The sequence below is a fragment of the Chiloscyllium punctatum genome, chromosome 48 (assembly GCF_047496795.1).
Source record: "Chiloscyllium punctatum isolate Juve2018m chromosome 48, sChiPun1.3, whole genome shotgun sequence".
Classification (NCBI taxonomy): domain Eukaryota; kingdom Metazoa; phylum Chordata; class Chondrichthyes; order Orectolobiformes; family Hemiscylliidae; genus Chiloscyllium; species Chiloscyllium punctatum.
The window spans coordinates 61033342-61048193 of NC_092786.1; the positions used below are offsets into that span (position 1 = coordinate 61033342).

The 14852-nt window shown below is 41.0% G+C and overlaps 1 protein-coding gene across 1 annotated transcript in view; it reads right to left on the bottom strand.

Moving 5' to 3' along the window:
- Positions 1-14852, bottom strand: part of pde8a (phosphodiesterase 8A) — a 131845-nt gene that overhangs the window by 84412 nt on the left and 32581 nt on the right. The window lies entirely within an intron of this gene.

The following is a 14852-nucleotide window of genomic DNA, read 5'->3' on the forward strand; positions in this document are numbered from 1 at the left end:
GCCTCTGTAATTATCACTTCATTGCTAGGTTACGCTCACAACAACCATCATGTATCTAGTGCGTTTTACAACCTCAGGACGTTCAAATCACAACCTATTAAGTACTTTTGAAATGTAATCATTGTTGTAATGTAGAAAATACAGCATCCAATTTACAAATTGCAAGATTCCACAAACAAATGATTAATTATTGACTAAATCAAATGTTTTCGCCAAGTTGATCGTGAGATAAACATTGGCCACAGTTTTGGAGAACTTTTCTGCTCCTTATATTCCAGAAAAGTAGTTGATAAGAGGATGACATTGCAGTTAATCTGTGCTCCATCTGACATTTATGAAAGTGAAACGCTACAAACTGGTGCATCCTAATTCAACCACAATCTGAGTGAAGCCCCAGTTACTGCCCTTCCACCTGCATCCAATTAGATATCGGCCATACAATTACTGCAGCCAAACTTCAAAAGAGTATTGTGGTCCAGTAATAGTGTTCCATCTCAGGCTTCAAATCCCACTTCAGGGTGGGACAGCCACAGAGGTGCATTGTAACTTGCCCAGACAGGATGATTTTGTAAAAAGATGCTCAACTTCAAATGGACCAGTGAAATTGAAACATTTTTTAAAAATGTCTCTCCATTAGCTGGCTCATATTAATACTTCATCCAAAGAACAAGCTTTCCTCCTCTCTCCAGGCAGTGCTGCATTATTAGATGTATCGGTCTCTCAGGTCACACACTGGCACAAGTAGCGGAATGCACACCACTTTTAATGATACGGAGACAGTAAAAATCAACCAGAACAAGCAGACCTTCAGAGGGAACCAGAGAGTATTGGGAACTGGACATACTATGTTACCATAAAGGACTCTTCCTCTGAACCTCTTGTCTCACCTGAGGTATCGTGACCCTCAGGTTAAACCACCACTAATCATCGCTCTCTTCTTAATGAGATAGCATCTGTTAAGTATACGGTAACTTTACCTTTTTAATCATCAAGGCCAGCAAGTTTCTTTTGGACTGAACCAAAGCTGACAGCCATTACCAAGCCATCTACACAAAATGGATGGTCTCTTGCATGAGTCATGAGGTTTTGTCGTTGCCTCGGCTCAAAGCTCTGGAATTCTCAATAAATCTCTCCACCTATCTCTCCCTTTTGAAGCTACTCCTGGAAGCTTCACCTTTGTGCAAACCTTTGGCTATCTGTCTCACTATCCCGTGGTTCAATTCAAATTTTGATTGACCGTGCTCTTGTGAAGCACTAAGTTAATGCTATTATGTCGATACAAGCTGCTGTTAATTACTGTAAAAAAGATGCAAGCATTGTTAGCTTACTATACCCAATTTTTGATGAAACTGGGAGGGTTAAGAAACTGCCAGGCTACTGCGCAAACAGAAAACAAGCTTCAATATTATATAGTTTTCCTCAAATATACTTTCATTGTATATTTTCAAAGTTTTTTATATGTTCAACATTCAACACTGAATAAACACTCAATTATTTCATTGCAGGATTAACTAGAACATCCGGCTGGTTTGTGAAAAGTTATTTACATCTGATTACTGAGAAGTCCAGTGCACACTGAAAATGTCAATTTTTATTCAGTATGATGCAGTTACTAATATAAAAACTGAGTCCAATCCTGGCCACAGTGAAATGAATTCAACAGTTAATAGATTGTGTCAACCTCAGTCCTGTATGTAGCATGATAAATTATTCACATCGAAATGATCAGATGTGCTCAAAACATAGTAAATGGCCAATTATGAGTAGACACAATGAAGGCAGAGTCACAAAAGCAGATCATCCGAGAGTTGATTGTAGGAAATGCCAACAGGGTCAATTCATTAACTATTTAGGTCAATCATGAAATCCAGTGTAGAAATCATCTGCAAGATATTCTAAATAAGGAGAACTCTGTTCAATGGAATTTATGGAGTAAATTTTGTGATAGCACTTTCAGACTCCTTATAAACCAACATATTAAAGGAATAACTACATTTACAAGATTGAAAATAACTCAACTTACAAACCAGATGGGATTTAGCTGAAATATTATCACAGAACTTCTCCAAAAGGAAAGTTACTTGGACCCTTTATACCAGGCAACAGTTACAGCTTTTAAGATAGGCTCCTCTGATGTATTCAATGTTTAGGGACTAGAGACTCTGACTACAAGTGGGGCAGGTTAGGGAACCCAGTGAGCAGCAGCCTCAGACTTTGCATCTGTCCTGACAAACCTGAGGTTCCTTCATCTTGTGAAGACTGAAGGTTGAATAAGCAAACATGTCAGGGCCACTGCATAGCAGGAGACAGGAGATGGTTCTGCAAAGGTAGTACAAGGAAGTAGGCACCAAATTAAGGAGGCGAGATCAGAGATCATAATTTCGTGTGCAAATCTGTTAAGAGATGAAGAATGCGTGGCTCAAAGCCTGATATGGGAGAAGTGGTGTCTGTGTGGTCCCAGTCGAAGTGGTGTCCTTCCTTATCTGTATGTAAGGATACTAGTGACAGAGGGTCATGCCGTTTTATGGCTAGTTGGTGTTCATGGATCCTGGTGGCTAGTTTTCTGCCTGTTTGTCCAACATAGTGTTGTTACAGTTCTTGCATGGTATTTTGTAAATTACATTAGTTATGTTTCTTGACTGCATAGGGTCTTTCAAGTTCATTAACTGCTGTTTTAGTGTTTGGTGGGTTTGTGGGCTACCATGATGCCAAGGAGTCTGAGTACTACTAGATTTGGAGATGGTCACATTTGATTGGAAGATAGAAAGCAGCCCCTTTATTCAAAAATGGAGAGAGACAGCAAGTTATAGCTACATGACTGTTAACATCTATCACAAGAAAATGATAGAAGATATTAGCAGCAGGATACTTCAAAAGGTAATCAGGCACAGTCGTCATAGGTTTGCGAAAGGGAAGTTATACCTCAGTAATTTATTGGAATGCTTTGAGAAAGTAACACACTGTGGATAAAGGGGAACCAGTGATGTACTATATTTAGATTTCCAAGAGACATTTGATAAAGGTATCATAGAACCATAGCAGTATTTTGGTGCAGAAAGGTGTCTATTCAGCCCATCAATAATAAACTAGCAACAGTACCTTACCTTCTGCCATCTTCCTGCTTTTTTCCCCTATACCAAATGCATATTATTTATATCTAAACAGTCAACCAATTCCTTCCTGTTCGTCTCAATTGAATCTGTTTCTATCACATTTCCAGTCAGCACATTCCATGCCCTAAACTGCCCGGTGTGAAAAGGTGACTGCAAAAAAAAAAAATTCAGTATAGGGCATAGTATATTGGCATAGACAGAAGACTGGCTGGCTAACTTGCAGCAGCAAATAGGCATAAATGGGTCTTTTTCAGGTTGGCAAAGTGTAATAAGATCGTCAAGTTTGCTGATAACACAGGTAGTTGTGAAGAGGAGGATTCTGGGTAATCCAAGATGGAGGAAGGGAAAACAATTGTGGCTGTAAGAGCTGCTGTATAAACTGGTGCATTGTTTTGGAACTTTGAGGAAAAGATGATCAAAACAACGGCACTTTAAAAAGGAGGAAGACAGACAAAGGGTAGTGATTCAAACAGAGAAAGAAACCTACACTGCTGTCTGACTCAGTAGTAACCTGCACAGCTGCTGTCTTTACTGTTTTCAAGTACAAACCTTGATTATCTGAAAGAGACGGGTGGGGAGTATTTTGTTCGGATAACTGATCTGATTATAAACAAAGGAAGCCATACTGAACATAATTACATAAAAAAGCATGCTTACACAGTTTTTATTTCAATTGATAAGATGTGTACAAACACTGGATATTGCTTAAAAATTCATGATATTTGACAAATAAAATCACTTTTTGGCTAGAGTTTGACTGAAGTCTGAAATTTTTTGCTGACATTTTCCTCTGTTTTATCCTGATCCTGGATAGCAGCCGGCATATTTCTATTTGGTGTCGTTCCACTATCCAGACTAACCAAGTGTTGTCCCTCCCTCCTCAGTGACTGCTGAGCCCTTAGAGAGAGAGGCACAAAATATAGGGGGGGGGGGAACATGACAGAGAGAGGGGGGAAAACTTTTTCACTGACTTCAGTTTCCATCCTCTCAATTTTTTTTTTAGTGGGGGCAATGTTTTCCTCATGTTTCCTCCTGTTTACTTTCACGTGTGCTAACTCAGTACAATTTGCTCTATAAGTGCACATGCTCACTTTACAGCCATTGCAACACCAGGGAATGAAGTGGAAATTGAACAATGGAGGGGGAGTTATTGAAAGTGCATTGCAAGAAATAACACACTTTTGTTTTCCTTGAGTTTGGAATGGGGGGAAGAATATGGAAGATTCGAGAGATAGTTTTAACAGATGTAAAAATGCCAATAACAAAACTTCACTTTTCATGGTTCACCAGCGACCAGAGCTCTGAAAGATAAGGAGTCAAATATCTTCAGAATTAGTTGAAAATAATAATGTAGGGTGGGGCAGAGGGATTGAAATTATTTCAGGCATTGAGAGAAAAAAAATTTCAGAAACCTGTGAAGGCGACCAAATATTTTACAGTCAGCCCACTATTCACAGAGTTTGTGAAATTCTTCACAGATGATCTGTATTATAGGCACCTTGCGATCTTGTTCAGATAATCAGAAATTCAGATCATTGATGTTCAGATAACAAAGGTTGTTCTGTATCTCTGGACATCAGTTCATTCTAAGAAACAAAAACAGCGAAATTCACAGCTGACCTTGGTGAAATCTGTGTGGAACTCACAGCAGGGGAGCACTTAAGTGGCTTTTCAAAGGATGTTCATACTGCTTTTCTTTTGTAAATCTACAATAGAGTGTACAGTGGGCTTTACTTTGATTATATGTTGTTATTGAGATCGGTCTCTTGAATAAACTTAAAATATAAAAACATAGGTGTTAGGCTAGCTTGGAACAGTATTTTGAGAGTAAGACTGTGCTATTTTCTGGGTCTGTAGTAGACTGATGTGCTCCTCCCGTTGAATGTGGGAGATTAGGGACAGTTTCCATGTTACTGCAGGAAGTAGATGAGATGGGATTGAGGTTCACAAGGAGATGGTATTATCTATTTTTACACTTTCCAGAATTGCTAAGTCAGATGAGGTTTATCCTAGGATTCTCTGACAAGCTATGGGGGAGATTGCATAGCGTTTGGCTTTGATCTTTATGTCATCATTGTCTACAGGAATAGTGTCAGAAGACTGGAGGATAGCAAATACTGTTCCCTTGTTCAAGAAGGGGAGTAGAGACAACCCGGGAAATTATAGACCTGTGAGCCTTTCTTTGGTTGTGGGAAAAGGGTTGGAAAAGGTTATAAGAGAGAGGATTTATAATAAAGTAGAAAGGAATAAGTTGATTAGGGATAGTCAACACGGTTTTGTGAAGGTTTAGGTCGTGCCTCACAAACATTATTGAGTTATTTGAGAAAGGTGACTAAACAGATGGATGAGGGTAAAGCAGTTGATGTGGTGTATATGGATTTCAGTAAGGCATTTAATGAGGTTCCCCATAGTAGGATACTGCACAAAATACAGAGGCATGGGATGGAGGGAAGTTTAGCAGTTTGGATTAGAAATTGGCTAGCTGAAAAAAGACAGGATGGTGGTTGGTGGGAAATGTTCATCTTGGAGTTCAGTTACTGGTGATATACCTCAAGGATCTGTTTTGGGTCCCCTGTTGTTTGTCATTTATATAAATTATCTGGATGAGGGCATAGAAGGATGGGTTAGTATATTTGCGGATGGCACTATAAAGTTAGTAGAGTTGTGGATAGTGACAAAGGATGTGGATTAGAGAGGCATAGTTAAGCTGCAGAGCTGATAGGTGCAAATGGAATTTAATGTGAAAAAGTGTGTGAGGTGATTCACGTGGGAAGGAGTAACAGGAATGCAGAGTACTGGGCTAATGGTAAGGTTCTTAGTAGTTTACATAAGCAGAGAGATCTTTGTATCCAGGTACATGGATCCTTGAAAGTTGTCACCCAGGTTGATAGGGTTGTTAAGAAGGCATATGACGTGTTAGCTTTTACTGATAGAGGGATTGAGTTTGGGAACCATGAGATCATGCTGCAGCTGTACAAAAGTCTGGTGTGGCCACATTTGGAGTATTGCGTATGGTTCTGGTCACCGCATTAGAGAATGGATGTAGAAGCTTTGGAAAGGATTCAGAAAAGATTTACTGGGATGTTGCCTGTTATGGAGGGAAGGGCTCATGAGGAAAGGCTGAGGGACTTGAGGCTGTTTTCGTTCGAGAGAAGAAGGTTGAGAGGTGACTTAATTGAGACATATTACCAGAGGGTCAGATAGGTTGGACAGTGAGAACATTTTCCTCGAATGGCGATGGCTAGTTCAAGGAGACATGGCTTTAAATCGAGGGGTGATAGATATAGGACAGATGTCAGAGATAGTTACTTTACTCAGAATAGTAGGGGCATGGAACACATTGCATGCAACAGAAGTAGACTCGCCAACTTAAGGGCATTTGGTCGAGAATGGGATAGTGTAGGTTAGATGGACGTCAAATTAATTCCACAGATTGGCGCAACATCTGATGCCGAAAGTTTCACAACATCTTTCCGATAGGAAGGAGACCAGAATTGCACGCAATATTCCAACAGTGGCCTAACCAATGTCCTGTACAGCTGCAACATGACCTCCCAACTCCTGTACTCAATACTCTGACCAATAAAGGAAAGCATACCAAATGCCAGCTTCACTATCCTATCTACCTGTGACTCCACTTTCAAGGAGCTATGAACCTGCACTTCAAGGTCTCTTTGTTCAACAACACTCCCTAGAACCTTACCATTAAGTGTATAAGTCCTGCTAAGATTGGCATTCCCAAAATGCAGCACCTCACATTTATCTGAATTAAACTCCATCTGCGACTTCTCAGCCCATTGACCCATCTGGTCCAGATCCTGTTGTAATCTGAGGTAACCTCCTTTGCTGTCCACTCCATCTGCAATTTTGGTGTCATTGGCAAATTTACTAACTGTACCTTTTATGCTCGCATCCAAATCATTTATGTAAATGACAAAAAATGATTAATATTGTTATCCTTCCTAATTATTTGCTATTCCTGTGTACTAACTTTTTGTGATTCATGCACAATAACACAGATCCCTCGGCATCTCTGAGCTCTGTAATCTCTTAACATTTAGGTAATATACTTTTATTCTTCCTACCAAAATGCACGGTTACATAGTTTTCCACATTATACTGTATTTGCCACATCTTTGTCCACTCATTGAACCTGTCCATATCTTTTTGTAGACTGCATATCTCAGAATTATAGAGATACACAGCAGGGAAACAGACCCTTCAGTCCACCTTGTCCAAGTCAACCAGATATCCTAAATAAATCAAATCTCATTTGGCTCAAATTCCTCTAAACCTTTCTTATTCATGTACCTATTTAGATGCCTTTTAAATGTTGTAATTGTACCAGCATCCATCATTTCCTGTGGCAGCTCATTCCATACACACACCATCCTCTGCATGAAACAGTTGCACTTTAGGTCCCATTTATATCTTTCCCTTCTCACCTTAAACCTATACCCTCTAGTTTTGGACTTCACTACCCTGGGGCAAAGACCTTACCTATTTACCCTATCCATGCCCTTCATGATTTTATAAACCTCCGTAAAATCACCCCTCAGCCTCTGATGCTCCAGGGAAAATAGTCCCAGTCTATTCTGCCTTGTCTTATAGCTCAAACCCTCCAACCCTAGCAACATCTTTGTAAATCTTTTCTGAACCTTTCAAGTTTCAAGACGTCATTCCTATAGCAGGGAGACCAGAATTGCATGTAGTATTCCAAAGTGGCCAAACAATACCCTGTACAGCTGCAAAATGACCTCCCAACTCCTGTATGCAATGCACTGATCAATAAAGGAAAGCATACTAAACACCACCTTCACTATCCTATCTACCTGTGACTCCACTTTCAAGGAACTATGAATCTGCACTTCAAGGTCTCTTTGTTCAGCACCACTCCCAAGGACATTACCATTAAGTGTATAAGTCCTGCTAAGATTTGCTTTCCCAAAATACAGCACCTCACATTTATCTAAATTAAACTCCATCTGCCACTCTTCACCCCATTGGCCATCTGATCAAGATTTTATTATACTCCAATGTCCACTACACCTCCAATTTTGGTGTCATCTGCAAGCTTATTAAAAATATCTCCTACGTTCACATCCAAATCATTTATATAAATGACAAAAAGCACCGATCCTTGTGGCACACTGCTGGTCACAGGCCTCCAGTCTGAAAAGCAACCTTCCAGTACCACCTGTGTCTTCTCCCTTCAAGCCAGTTCTGTATCCAAATGGCTAGTTCTCCCTCTCTCCTATGTAATCTAACCTTGCTAACCAGTGTCCCATGAGGAACCTTGTCAAATGCCTTACTGAAGTCCATATAGATCACGTCCACCACTCTGCTCATATCAATCCTCTTCATTACTTCTTGAAAAAAACTCAATCAAGTTCGTGAGACACAATTTCCCACTCTCAAACCATGTTGATTAGATTATACTACATTCCCTGCAGTGGGGAAACAGGCCCTTCAGCCCAACAAGTCCACACCGACCCTCCGAAGAGAAACCCACCCAGACTCATTCCTCTACATTTACCCCTGACTAATGCACCTAACACTATGGGCAATTTAACTTAGGAAATTCACCTAACCTGCACATCTTTGGACTGTGGGAGGAAACCCACACAAACACGGGAGAATGTGCAAACTCCACGCACAGTCACCCAAGGTCGGAATCGAACCCGGGCCCCTGGCGCTGTGAGGCAGCAGTGCTAACCACTGAGCCACCATGCCACCCCAAAGTTTAGTATTCCTAATCATGATGAGGTGGTGTCTGTGTTGCACTGGGGTGGACAAAGTTTAAAAATCACATCACCAGGTTCCAGTCCAACAGGTTTATTTGGAAGTACTAGCTTTTGGAGCGCTGCTGCTTCGGCAAAGTAGTGCTCTAAAGCTAGTACTTTCAAATAAACCTGTTGGACTGGAACCTGGTGTTGTGATTTTTAATTTATTTCTAATCAGACACTGCCTTTCCAAAAACATGTAAATCCTGTTCCTCAGGATTCCCTCCTAACAACTTGCCCACCACCAGTGTCAAGCTCACCAGTTTATAGTTCCCTGGCTTTTCCTTACCACCTTTCTTAAATAGTGGCACCAAGTTAGCTAACCTCCAGTCTGCTGGCAGCTCACCTGTAGCTTATCAGTGATACAAATACCTCAGCAAGGGGCCCAACAATCTCTTCCCTAGAGTTCTAGGGTACACCTGATCAGGTCCCAAGGATTAATCTGCCTTCATACATTTTAAGACATCCAGCACCATCACCTCTGTAATGTGGACATCTTTCAAGATGTCGTTATTTATTTCCTCACATAGACTATCTTCCATATCCTTCTCCACAGTAAACACTGATGCAAGATATTCATTTAGTGTCTCCCCCATCTCCTGTGGTTTCACATAGAAGCAGCCTTGCTGATCTTTAAGGGGCCCTACTCTCTCCTAGTTACCCTTTTGTCCTAATGTATTTGCAGAATCTCTTTTGATTCTCCTTAAACCTATTTACCAAAGCCATCTCCTGTCCCTTTTTTGCCCTCCTGATTTCCCTCTCAAGTGTTCTCCTGCTGCTTTTATGCTCTTCTAGGGAATTACTCTATTTCTGCTTGACACATTCTTCGTTCTTATTCTTGACCAAAACCTCAATTTCTCTATTCATCCAGCATTCCCTATACCCACCAACCTTAGCCTTCACCTTAACAGGAACATACTGTCTCTGGATTATTGTTACCTCATTTCCGAAGGCTTCCCATTTTCCCACCCTCCCTTTAAACTTCTGCCCCCAATCAACTTGTGAAAGTTCTTGCCTAAAATCGCCAAAATTGGCCTTGCTCCAATTTAGAGCATTTCTTTTAGATCAGTCTTTCCTTTTCTATCACTGTTTTTAAGATAATAGAATTATGGTCACTGTCCCCAAAGTGCTCTCTCACTAACATAGTCCCTGCCCTGCCCTGCCTTATTATCCAAGGGTAGTTCAAGTTTTCTATCTTCTCTAGTAAGTACATCCACATACTGTACAAGAAAACTTTCTTGTATGCACTTAAACTTCTCTCCATCCAACCCCTTAAACTATGGCAATTCGAGTCCATGTTTGCTAAATTAAAATCTCCTATCATTACCACTTTATTACTATTCTTACAAATAACAGATCTCCTTACAAATTTATTTCTCAATTTTCTGCTGACTATTCGGAGTGGGGGGGGGGGGGAACTACAGTAAAAATCCCAGTAAGGAGATTATCCCTTTCTTATATCTCAGTTCCATCCAAGTAACTTCCCCAGGAATATCCTCCCTAAATACAACTGTAATATTATCTCTTATCAAAAACATCATTCCCTTTTCCTCTTGCTCCCTTTCCAATCCTTCCTGTAACATCTATACCCTGGAACACTAAGCTGCCAGTCATCTTCATCCCTGAGCCACAACTCTAACTGCTAAATTATTCCAGTCCCATGTTCCCAACAATGCCCTGAGTTCATTTGCCTTACCTATTAGGCTGCTTTCATTGAAATAACTTTCAGTCCTACCTCGTTCTCTGCTTTGTTGCTGCCTGCACTGTCTGTTTGACTTATTCTTTTTTTCCCAATTGCACTGCCTCCGATTGAGGACTTTCCTCACTGTATCCGTGGACTCCAAACCCCACCCCTACTAATTTAAATCCTCCTGAGCAGCTCAAGCAAATCTCCCGCCAGTATATTAGTCCCTTTCCAATTCAGGTGCAATCTGTCCATCCTTATACAGTTCACCCCAAAACACATTCTAATGATCCAAAAATGTGAATCCTTCTTCCCTGCACCAGCTCCTGAGCCACACATTCATCTGCTCTATCCATCTACTACTTCACTGACTTATGGCACCAGGAGAAATCCAGATATTGTTACCCTCCAGGATGTACTTTTTAAATTTGCGCCTAACTTCCTACATTCTCTCTTTAGAATCCTGTCTTTTTCACTTCCTATGTTCTTAGTTCCACTGTGTACAATGACCTCCTGCAGTTCCCATCCCCTTCGAGAATATTCTGCACCCTCTGAGATATCTTTGATCGCGGCTCCAGAGAGGCAACACACCATTCTGGTGTCTTGCTGTTGACCACAGAATTGTCTGTCTGTGCCTGTAAATTAAGAGTTCCCTATCACAATCGATCACTTGGAACCTGGCGTACCCTTCGTTAGATTAGAACCAGTCTTGGTACCAGAAACCTGGCTGTCAGTGCTACATTCACTTGAGAACCCATGTCTGCCTACATTTTCCAAAACAGCATATTTGTTTGAGATGCAGATAGCCACAGGAGGCTCCTGCAGTACATACCTCCCCCTCTTACCTTACCTGGAGGTCACCCATCCACCTGATTATCTTTGGATTATTTCTATCCCGTCAACTGCCATCCATCATGCTCCCTAGCTCCTGTAAATTTGTCATTGCCTCTAACTGCTGCTCCAAATGGTCCATGGGATCGGATTCACAAGATTCACAGCCAACACACTTAGAAAGTTACAGCGCAGCACAGGTCCTTCAGCCCTCGATGATTTCACAGGTTGGTGCAATAATTTGAAGCCCACCTAACCTACACTATCCCATTCTCGTCCATATGCCTATCCAATGACCATTTAAATGCCCTTAAAGTTGGCGAGTCTACTTCTGTTGCATGCAATGTGTTCCATGCCCCTACTACGGAGTAAAAAAAAACTCTCTCTGACATCTATATCTATCACCCCTCAATTTTAAGCTATGTCTCCTTGTGCTAGCCATCACCATCAGAGGAAAAAGGCTTTCACTATCCAACCTGTCTAACCCTCTGATCATCTTGTATGCCTCAATTAAGTCACCTCTCAACCTTCTTCTCTCAAACAAAAACAGCCTCAAGTCCCTCAGCCTTTCCTCATGAGACCTTCCCACCATAACAGGCAACAACCCAGTAAATCTTTTCTGGACCCTTTCCAAAACTTCCACATCCATTCTTTAATGCAGTGACCAGAACTGTATGCAATACTCCAAATGCGGCCATGCATGTACAGCTGCAACATGATCTCATGGTTCCCAAACTCAGTCCCTCTAGCAATAAAAACTAACACACCATATGCCTTTTTAACAACCTTGTCAACCTGGGTGACAACTTTCAAGGATCTATGTACCTGGACACAGAGATCTCTCTGCTTGTCTACATTACCAAGAACCTTACCATTAGCCCAGTACTCTGCATTCCTATTACTCCTTCCAAAGTGAATCACCTCACACTTTTCCGCATTAAATTCCATTTGTACCTATCAGCCCAGCTCTGCAGTTTATCTATGTCCCTCTATAATCCACAACATCCTCCGTCACAACCACAACTCTACCAACTTTAGTGCCATCCGCAAATTTACTAACCCATCCTTCTATGCCCGCATCAGATAATTTATATAAATGACAAACAACAGGGAACCCACAACAGATCCTTGCGGTATATCACCAGTAACTGAACTCCAAGATGAACATTTCCCATCAACCACCATCCTGTCTTTTTTCAGCTAGCCAATTTCTAATCCAAACTGCTAAACTTCCCTCCATCCCATACTATGGGGAACCTTATTAAATGCCTTACTGAAATCCGTATACACCACATCAACTGCTTTACCCTCATCTATCTGTTTAGTCACCTTTTCTCAAATAACTCAATAATGTTTGTGAAGCACGACCTAAATCTTCACAAAACCGTGTTGACTATCCCTAATCAACTTATTCCTTTCTACTTTATTATAAATCCTCTCTCTTATAACCTTTTCCAACTCTTTTCCCACAACCAAAGAAAGGCTCACAGGTCTATAATTTCCCGGGTTGTCTCTACTCCCCTTCTTGAACAAGGGAACAGTATTTGCTATCCTCCAGTCTTCTGGCCACTACCTCTGTCTTCTTTCAGATATTCTGATCCAAACATCTGATACAGTAAGAACAGTATTGGTTCCCTTAATTGATAAAGGACATAGTTGCATTGGAGGCAGTTCAGAAAAATAAAAAGGTTTACTGGACTAATACCCAAGATAAGTTGGTTGTCTTATCAGGAAAGGTTTTATAGACCAGGCCTGCATCTGCTGGATTTTAGAAGAATAAGCGATGCATATTTAAATCAAGTCAACATCCTGAGACTCTAGACAGGGTAGATACAGAAAGGAGACTCCCACTTATAGCAGGATTTACAGTTACAGGTCCCTACTTAAAACCTCAGGGGATGGCCATTTAAAACAGATGAGACATATTGTCATGTCCCCACCCACCTAACCACATTTTGTACATCACGCAAACTGCTTTTTGTTCCGAGTTGAGAGAATGGTACTGGAAAAGTACAGTAGGTCAGGCAATATCCAAGGAGCAGGACAGTCAACGTTTCAGTCAAAAGCTCTTCATCAGGAATGTTTTTGTTCAGCAAGGAAGACCTCTGCCCTTCATCATGCCCAATGGTTCAGGTCACACTTACGATTCACACTATTTAAATATTCTGGTCTTGGCCTCACCTCATCCAAACCCAGAGTAACTCAGCAGTTCCTTCACTACTCCCATGGTGGCCCATGCACACAGCTCACCACTCCAAACAAAAGTGCCAGTCTGAGAATCTTGCCACACAACTGATTAACATTCAAGCAAGGATAACTGAGGTGCATAGCCTGGAGGCATTGAAAGGCAATGGTGGGGATGTGCAAAGAGAGTAAAGGATGTAAATTCTAGTTGGACAAAATTGCTTTTCTATGTCTGAAAGCAAGATCTAATTCTAAGTCTACAATGTTGCTCTCCTTTACAATTAGATAACCCTCGCACAGCCTCACTGCTTCATCATTGCCAGTACCCTATCAATAAGGTGCTTTCAAACACTATAGGCAGTGACAATGGATGCATTTAATTAAAGCACTCAATGTCCTTATTCTCTAGTTAATGTACTCTGATCTTTTCCAAACTCTTATTGAGCAGATCATCATGGTATTTGTTGCTGGTAAACATAGGCCTTCATTGTGGTTTCTTCAGCAATATTAAATCCCATCCCCTAATGCCAGAACACACCGTCTATTCCCCAAGTATACTATTCACCCCTATACTGGGAACTGCATCAATATCAACCCCAGATACAAACAGACTGACTGACAGCATGAGTGAGAGTAATTCACTGGTCATAATTCTCCAATCACATTGCCCACAAACATTCTCTTTAACTGACAAAGATGTTTTACCTTAGTCTTTGGCAAGTTAAAATACAATATTGCCCACATCAGCACCATACAAGACATTAGAGACGTCAATTCCAAGATTTATGTCACCACTTAAGGTCGTGATATAAATCACCTCTAACAGTACATGTGCCACATGAATGGTTTTCTTTTCATTCTTTCACAGGATGTGGTATCACTCGGAAGGCCAACATTTGTCGTTTATCTCTAAATGCTGTGGAACTAAGTGGCTTGCCTGACCATTTCAGGAGGATAATTAAGTGTCAAACACAATGCTGTGGAGTCACATGTAAAAGATCAGATCCGGTAAGGATGGCAGATTTCCTTCTCGAAAGGCCATTGGTGAACCAGATGGATTTTTACAATTATTGTGGTATTGAGACAAGCTTTCAGTTCCACAGCAATTAACAAAACTCAAACTCCACCAGTTGCCATGATGGGATTTGAACCAGTGTCTCCAGAACACTAGCCTAGGATTCTGGATGACTCGTCTGGTGTCATTATGTCGATGCTGTTTCCCATTCAAATAAAACCTAATGCACAGATTAGAAAATA